Source organism: Lagenorhynchus albirostris, chromosome 9 (genome assembly GCF_949774975.1).
Source record: "Lagenorhynchus albirostris chromosome 9, mLagAlb1.1, whole genome shotgun sequence".
Lineage (NCBI taxonomy): Eukaryota > Metazoa > Chordata > Mammalia > Artiodactyla > Delphinidae > Lagenorhynchus > Lagenorhynchus albirostris.
The window spans coordinates 8524281-8533178 of record NC_083103.1 but is presented as its reverse complement, the minus strand read 5'-3'; the positions used below and the strand labels follow the sequence as shown (position 1 = coordinate 8533178).

Here is an 8898-nt window from a genome sequence, read left to right as displayed (position 1 = left end):
GGTCCCCTACCTAGAGGAAACCTTATCAATCTCTTTCTTTTTTTAATAAATTTATTTATTTTATTTATTTATATTTGGCTGCGTTGGGTCTTCGTTGCTGCACACGGGCTTTCTTTAGTTGCGGCGAATGGGGCTACTCTTCACTGCGGTGCATGGGCTTCTCATTGCAGTGGCTTCTCTTGTTGTGGAGCACGGGCTCTAGGCGCATGGGCTTCAGTAGTTGTGGCTCGCGGGCTCTAGAGAGCAGGCTCAGTAGTTGTGGCGCACGGGCTTAGTTGCTCCACGGCATGTGGGATCTTCCCAGACCGGGGCACAAACCCACGTCCCCTGCATCGGCAGGCGGACTCTCAACCACGGCACCACCAGGGAAGCCCTACATATACTTTTTAATGAGTTTTCTTAAATCTTATATCTATATAAAAGAACAGTCATAAGTGTAAGACATAAGAAATAACAATAAAATATCCATGCACCAACACCCAGTTGAAGAAATAGAAAATCACCAATATCTTAAATAAGCCCCATGACACAAAAAAAGTCTGTACACAAATGTTCACAGCAGCATTATTCATAATTGCCAAAAGGTGGACGCATACTGATGAATGGGTAAAAAACATGGGTAAGGACTTCCCTGGTGGTCCAGTGGTTAAGACTCCATGCTCCCAATGCAGGGGGCCCAGGTTCGATCCCTGGTCAGGGAACTAGATCCTGCATGCCACCATTAAGAGCCCGCAGGCTGCAACTAAAAAGGTCTCGCACGTGGCAACGGAGATCCCACGTGCCGCAACTAAGACCCAGTGCAGCCAAATAAATAAATAAATGGGTTTTTTTTAATGGGTATATCCATACAATGGAACATTACTTGGCCATAAAGAAGAAGGAAGTAATAATTCATGCTACAACAGGGAGGAAATTTAAAAGCATGCTGGTGAAAGAAACAGGTCACAAATGCTACCTGTTTTAAGATTCTATTTATATGTAATGCCCAGAATGGACAAATATAGAGAGACAAAAAGTAGATTTATGATTGTTTAAGACTAGAGGCCCAGGCAGTGCTTGGAGGTGACAGCTAAAGGGTATGGAGCTTCGTTTTGAAGTGGTGAAAGTGTCCTAAAACTGATTGTGGCGACGGTTTCACAGCTCTGTGAATATACCAAACCCCACCGAATTATAGACTTTAAATGGGTGGAGTGGATGGTATGTGAATTCTATTTTAATAAAGCTGTTATCAAAAAATTAACCCAATTTCTCTCCCTCCTAGTACTGTTGTAGCCACTCTCCTGAATTTTGTGCCTATTAATGTCTTGCTTTTTAAAAGTTTTTACAAATAAAAAGGTATCCCTTAACAACATTTTTTTAATTTGGTAAAAACAGAATCAAACATCATACATTCTACAACTTGATTATTTTTGCTCACGATTAGGTTCCATGCTGACGGATTGTAGCCATTGTTCATTCACGTTCACAGTATTCCCTTTGTAGAATGTAGCACAGCTAATCATCCTGTCTCGGGTCAACAGACATTGGGGGTGTTCACTGCTGCTGACAAAACTGCCACGAGCGTCCTCACGCAAGCCTCCTGGAGCACCGGACGGCTCTCCTCCAAGCAGAGGCTTTCAGATCTTTTTGACCAAGACTCACGGTGAGAAATACACTTCACAATGCATCAGGATATTGATGTATACAAGTAAAAGTCTTACCAAAAAATTTGCCAAGAAACAAGATGAAATTCACTCTGACAAATCCTATTCTCTATCATTGTGTTTCACTGAATGATTTTTAAAATATTGACTGTGACCCACTAAATAGAAGTCATCACTCACTAAAGGAGCACAGACCAGAGTTACTGGGTTGTAGGGTATGACCTTCAGCTTTATTAGAAAAAGAATGGAAAATTAAGCTTCCACCAGCAGAATACCAGAGATATAACTGCTCAATATTTAAATATTTGTCAGCATGGTAGCTGTAGACTAGGATCTTTTAATTCACATTTCTATAAGTACTTATGAAGTGCCCCATTTTGTCATGTGTTTATTGGACATTTGTATTCTCTCCTCTGTGGAAAGCCTGTTAATACATTTGTCCACCTTTCTGTTGGGTTGTCTTTTCCTTCTTATTACTATTTTTTAATAGATTTATTTATTTATTTTTGACTGCGTTTCGTTGCTGCCCGCGGGCTTTCTCTAGTTGCAGCGAACAGGGGCTGCTCTTCGTTGCGGGGCGCGGGCTTATTGCGGTGGCCTCTCGTTGCAGAGCATGGGCTCTAGGCACGCGGGCTTCAGTAGTTGTGGCACACGGGCTCAACAGCTGTGGCTCGTGGGCTCTAGAGAGCAGGCTCAGTAGTTGTGGCGCACGGTCTTCGTTGCTCTGCGGCATGTGGGATCTCACCGGACCAGGGCTCAAACCCGTGTCCCCTGCATTGGCAGGCAGATTCTTTTTTTTTTTTTTTTTTTTTTTTGCAGTATGTGGGCCTCTCACTGTTGTGGCCTCTCCCGTTGCAGAGCACAGGCTCCAGATGCGCAGGCTCAATGGCCATGGCTCACGGGCCCAGCCTCTCCGCGGCATGTGGGATCTTCCCGGACCGGGGCACGAACCCGTGTCTCCTGCATCGGCAGGCGGACTCTCAACCACTGCGCCACCAGGGAAGCCCTCTTTTCCTTATTGATTTGTATGAGTTCTTTATATATACTGAATACTAATCCTTTGTCAGTTTTTGTGTTACAAGTATCTTCTCCCAAGTGTTGCCTGTCTTTTCATTTACTCTATTATTCTTATTTGATGGAATCAAATTTACCTTTTGGTGCTTTACTTTTTTTTCTGTATTATTTTGTGCTTATGAACCACAGAATGGTCATAAAAGTGTTCTCCTATATTTCCTTCTAAAAATTTTGTACTTTTGCCTGTGATGGTGAATTTTGAGTCAACTTGACTGGGCCAAGGTATGCTCAGATAGCTGATAAATCATTATTTCTGGGTGTGTCTGTAAGGGTGAGTCCAGACAAGATTAAGCATTTGAATTAGTAGACTGAACAAAGATCAGCTCTCACCAATGTGGATGGTGTGAAATGTGAAATAAAATGGGGTCATTTATGTCAAGGGGTTTTTTAATGGAACCAGGAGGCCATTAAGGAGGTGGACTTTACCCACATCCTCCCTGAGCAGAACCTGAACTTTTTTTTTTTTTTTTTTTTTTTTTGCGGTACGTGGGTCTCTCACTGTTGTGGCCTCTCCCCTTGCGGAGCACAGGCTCCGGACGCGTAGGCTCAGCAACCATGGCTCACGGGCCCAGCCGCTCTGCAGCATGTGGGATCTTCCCGGACCGGGGCACGAACCCGTGTCCCCTGCACCGGCAGGCGGACTCTCAACCACTGCACCACCAGGGAAGCCCAGAACCTGAACTTTTGAACTGGGTGAAACCACAAATACTCCAAGGACTCTGCAAAAACACTTGCAACTTGTCATAGCAACGGGTTGTTACCTCGCTCTAGTGATAGCCTTAGCAATCCCGTTCATCCAAGACTAGCTTCTGCCCCCAGCTCCAATTAAAACTCTTTGCAATGCAAACCTTCCTTCTTCGCCTTTAAAAACCCATGACTTTAACTCCCTGGTAGGACACTGTTTAGGTCGCTATCCAAACCTGTGTGCCCAGCATTGCAGTTCTTCGATCCCAAATAACTGCTTTCTGCCTGAATATGGCCTCCTAGTTTTATTTAGGTTGACAGAGCATCATCCCATCTGCTGAAGGACTGAATAGCACAAAGAAGGTGGAGGAAGGACAATCTCTCTCCTTGAGCTGAGAGGTCCATCGTTTCCTGCTCTCAGATATCAGAGTTCCTGGTTCTCTGACCTTTAGACTCCAGGACTTACGCCGCGCCCTACCCTCCATGTGGTCAGGCCTTCACTGGGACTTAGACCATTGGCTCCCTTGGTTCTCCGGCCTTCGGACTTGGACTGAATTACATCACGAGCTTTCTGTTCTGTGTTTGCAGATAGCAGATGGTGGGATTTCTCAGCCTTCATAACCATGTGTACCATTTCCTTTAATAAATCTCCTCTTGCATCTATCTATCTATCTATCTATCTATATCCTATTGGTTCTGTCTGTCTGGAGAGCTGCAACTTATATATTTCCTTTCATATTTAAGTCTGAAATCCTCCTCAAACTGACTTTTTCTGTACAGCGCAAAGTCCATATGATTATGCAGTTTTTTGAGTACCATTTATTGGTTGAGGATCAGCAAACTATGGCCCACAGGTCAGATCCAGCCCTTTCCCTGTTTTCATACAGCCCAGTAGCTAAGACTGGGTTTTGCATTTTTAGATGGTTGAAAAAAATCAGAAGTTAATATTTCATGACCCATGAAAAGTATATGAAATTTAAATCTCAGTGTACATAGATAAAGTTATGTTTTTATTCTTTTACAAATACAGTTTTATTAGATACACACCCACGTATTACAGTACATAGACGTGAATTGACTATGGCGGCTTTCCTGCCACAACAGCAGAGTTGAGTAGTTGCATCGCTTTGAGGTCTACCAATACTTACTCCCTGGCCCTTCACAAAAACTGTTTGCCAACCCTAAATAGTTCATCCTTCCCCACTGATCTGCAGTGTCACCTTTGTTGTAAATTAAGGTTTCGTATATTTGTGGGGTCTGTTTTAGAGGTTCTACTCCATTCCATTAGTCAGCCTAACTATCCCTGCACCAAAAACGCACTATTTTGATCACAATAATAATTTATAATAAATCGATATTTGATAGTGCAAGTCTCCCTGCCTGGTGTTTCTTCTTGGTAATGAAAAAGCTAACCTTGCCTCTTTACTTTTTCCAGGTCCATTTTAGAATCTGGTTGTAAATTTCAGGAACGACCCTGTTGGAATTTGGTTTGGAATTGCACTGAATCTAGAGATGAATTTGGAAAGAAACTGACATATTTATGATATTGCGGTTTCCTAGCCATGCAAAGTCCTTCGATATTTTCTCCAGAGAGATCTCATTCATGTATTGCTTGAATATTTGGGAAAACTCTGTAAAACCATCCAGGAATGCCATTTCTTTGTGGGACAAATTTTAAGTGCTGATTTAATTCCTTTAATGGTAACAGGACTACTTAGACTTTTTTTCTTATTCTTGGTTCAATTTTGATAACATGTTTTCCTTAGAATGTATTAATTCCATCCAAATTTTCCAATTTATTGTCATGAAGTTATTTATTGATTTCTTGTTTTTTGATCTCCTTAGTATCTGTAGTGATATCCCCCTTTTATTCCTAAAACATTAACTTGTGTATTCTCTTTTATATGCTTATTTTGATTCATTTCTTTTGGTTCATATCTTTTTACTTTCTTCCAATTTTTTTGTTCTTTTGTCTCTTTCTCTCTCTTTTTTTTTTTTTGGTATAATTGACATAAAACATTATCTTAGTTTCAGAGGCACAACATAATGATTTGATATTTGCATATATTGCAAAACGATCACCACAACAAGTCTAGTTAACATCTGTCATCATACAGTTACAAAACATTTTTTTCTTGTGATGAGCACTTTTAAGATCTATTCTCCTAGAAACTTTCAAATATGCAATACGGTATTATTAACCATAGTCACCATGTGGTACATTACATCCCCATGACTTATTTATCTTATAACTGGAAGCTTGTACTTTTTGACCCCCTCCACCCATTTCACCCACCCCCAACCCCCAGCTCTGGCAACCACCAATCTGTTCTCCGTATCTATAAGCACGATTTTTTTTGAAAGATTCCATATATAAGTAAGATCATACAGTATTTGTATTTCTCTGTCTGACTTATTTCGCTTAGCCTAATGTCTTTAAGGTCCGTTCGTGTTGTCGCAAATGGCAAGATTTCATTCTTTCTTATGACTGAATAATATTCCGTTCTACATGTATACCACAGTTTCCTTATCCATTTACCCACTGATGGACACTTGGCTTGTTTCCATATCTTGGCTGTTGTAAATAATGCTGTGACAAACATGGGGGTGCACATATCTTTTCAAGTTATGTTTTCCTTTTCTTTGGATAAACATCCAGAAGGGGGATTGCTGGATCGCATGGTAATTCTATTCTTAAATTTTGAGGAAACTTCATGCTGTTTTCCATAGTGGCTGCACCACTTTACATTCCCAGCAACAGTGGACAGGGCTTGTCTTTTCTCCACATCCTCACCAACACTGGTCATTTCTTGTCTTTTAGATAATAGCCATGAGGTGGTGTCTCACTGTAGGTTTGATTTGCATTTCCCTGATGATTATTCCTGTTGAGCATCTTTTCATGTCCCTATTGGCCAGCTGTATGACTTCTATCTATCTTCTTCAATTGGATGATTAACTCATTAATTTGTACCTTTTTCTTTCTTAATGTAAGAATTCGTGCTACACATTTCTTTCTAGGTATCCCTTGACCAGAATGACCCAAGTATTGATCTCTAGTATTTTTGTTATCATCCAGTTCTAAATATTTTCTAGTTTCCATCATGTTTTCTTCTTTGACTCATAATTGATCTAACAATGTGTTCTAAAATTTCTAAAAGGATAGAGTTTTTCTAGCTATCACTTTCTTATTGATTTCTAACTTAATTTCATTATGGTTAGAAAAGATGATCTCTATGTTACCAGCCCCTTGAAATTTGTTGCGACTTGCATCAAGGCCAAGGACGTGGTCAGTTTTCATGAGCATTCCTTTGTGTGTGGTCAAAAAGAATCTATATTCGGGCTTCCCTGGTGGCGCAGTGGTTGAGAGTCTGCCTGCTGATGCAGGGGACATGGGTTCGTGCCCCGGTCCGGGAAGATCCCACATGCCGCGGAGCGGCTGGGCCCATGAGCCATGGTCGCTGAGCCTGCGCGTCCGGAGCCTGTGCTCCACAACGGGAGAGGCCACAACAGTGAGAGGCCCGCGTACCGCAAAAAAAAAAATCTATATTCGACAATTGTACTACATGTGTTCATTAAATTAGCTCGTTGGTTTTTCAAAATTGCTGTATCTTTTGTGTCTCCTCGATTTATCAGTTCCAGAGAGAGGTGTTATTTAGATCTCCCACTATCATGGGGAATTTGTCATTTTCTCCTTGCAATAGGCCAAAATTTTCAGTATCTATTTTAGGACTTTTATTAGGTGCAAACAATTTTAGAAGTATTATACCTTCCTAGTGAGTTGAAATTTTTTTCAGAAACTTTTTTGGAGCCTTTTTCAACACCAGCAACTAATTCTCTGATTTCCCAGATACCAACTGGTGTTCAGCAATTCAGTTCAGTTTTGACACTAACCCCTGGGAGCTGGCAGAGGCCTCAGAGCTCAAGTGCTCAGTCCCCTAAGCCTGCCCTCCTTCACCTTTAGACACCTTTCACCATTCGCAAGACCCAGGCCACCTGTACTTCTGTCCATGGGCTAAAAATCAGGGGTTCCCACAACCCTTCCTAAGGTTCAATAATTTGCTAGAACAGCTCACAGAACTCAGGAAGAGGCACTTTAATTATGTTTACCCGTTTATTATAATGTACAGAACTCAGGAACAACCAAATGGAAGAGATGCATAGGGCAAGGTGTGGGCAAGGACCTTCCATGCCCTCTTCAGGCAGCCACTCTCCTGATACGTCCATATGTTCACCAGCAGGAAGCTCATCAAGTCTCCTTGATCAAGAGTTTTTATAGAGCTTAATCTTCAGCTTGCCCACCCCTCACCTCCCCTTCTTAGAGATCAGTAGCCTGAAAGTTCCAACCCTCTAATCACTTGGTCTTTCTGATGACCAGCCCCATCTTAAGGCTATCTTAGTGTCCCCACCCTAAGTCTCCTCATTAGGACAAACTCAGGTTGATCAAAAGGGGCTCCTTAGGAACAGGAGAAGACATGCCTATCACTCAGGAAATTCCGAGGGCTTTAGGAGCTCTGGCCAAGAACCAAGGATAAAGACCAAATGTATTTCTTATTATGCCACACCTTTTATCTTTTTTCTGTCCAGTAATCATTTTTGGTTTAAAGCCTATATTGTCTGATATGATTATAGACATACCAGCTTTTAGTTAATTAGTATTAACTAATTAACCAGTTTTTAGTTAGTATTTGCCTAGCATATCTTCTTTTAATTAAAAAAATTATTATATAATTTATTTTGAATTAATTCAAAATAATAATAAACTTTTGAAATAATTTCAAAAGTTTCAGTTTATTTAAATTTTCAAGTTCAAATTTCAGATACTTTTCAGATGCTTACTAGGTAAAAATTTTAATATACAAAAAGTACTAGAAAGACTAGTACAGTGGTTACCCATATACACAATACATAGATTAAAAACTTATTGTTTTGTCATATTTGCTATATCTGCATCTATTTTTTAATAAGGTCATGTGTTTTACATAAATCTCATACCATTTTCACACTTAATAAAATTCATAATTTCTTAATATTCTTAAACACCCAGTCCATATTCAAATTTTCCCTATTATCCCAAATTGCATTTATAGTTGTTTTTCACACTTAGTTGTTTTGTCTCCAACATGTTTTTCAGTCTAGGACAGTTTATACACACCGCCAATTTTTCTCCTTGGTAACAACGTTTTAAAGACATCAGATGAGCTACCATGCACAATGTCCATCTTTTTAACTTCAGTCTTTGTGTCCTTATATTTCAATTGGATCTGCTGTAGACAGTATTCCCTGGATTAGTTGTCTAATCCAGCATAATGTTTGTCTTATACTTGGCAAATTTAGTCCATATATACTTATGGTCATTACCAATATATTTGGACTTAGTTCTTCCGTCTTCTCTGGTCATTTCTACACACCCCGCTTTCTGTATGTAATGTTTATTTTGTAATTGAACTGGGTGTTTTAGTTTTGCTTTCTTGTGTTTATTCTACTTCATTCCTTTTTA

General features: G+C 40.3%; 1 non-coding gene across 1 annotated transcript; it reads left to right on the top strand.

Annotated features, from left to right (window-relative positions):
• Positions 1–628: 628 nt before the first annotated feature.
• TRNAW-CCA (transfer RNA tryptophan (anticodon CCA)) lies at positions 629–701 on the top strand. Its single transcript has one exon. It is a non-coding gene; the product is annotated as a tRNA-Trp (tRNA).
• The last annotated feature ends 8197 nt before the right edge of the window (positions 702–8898 follow it).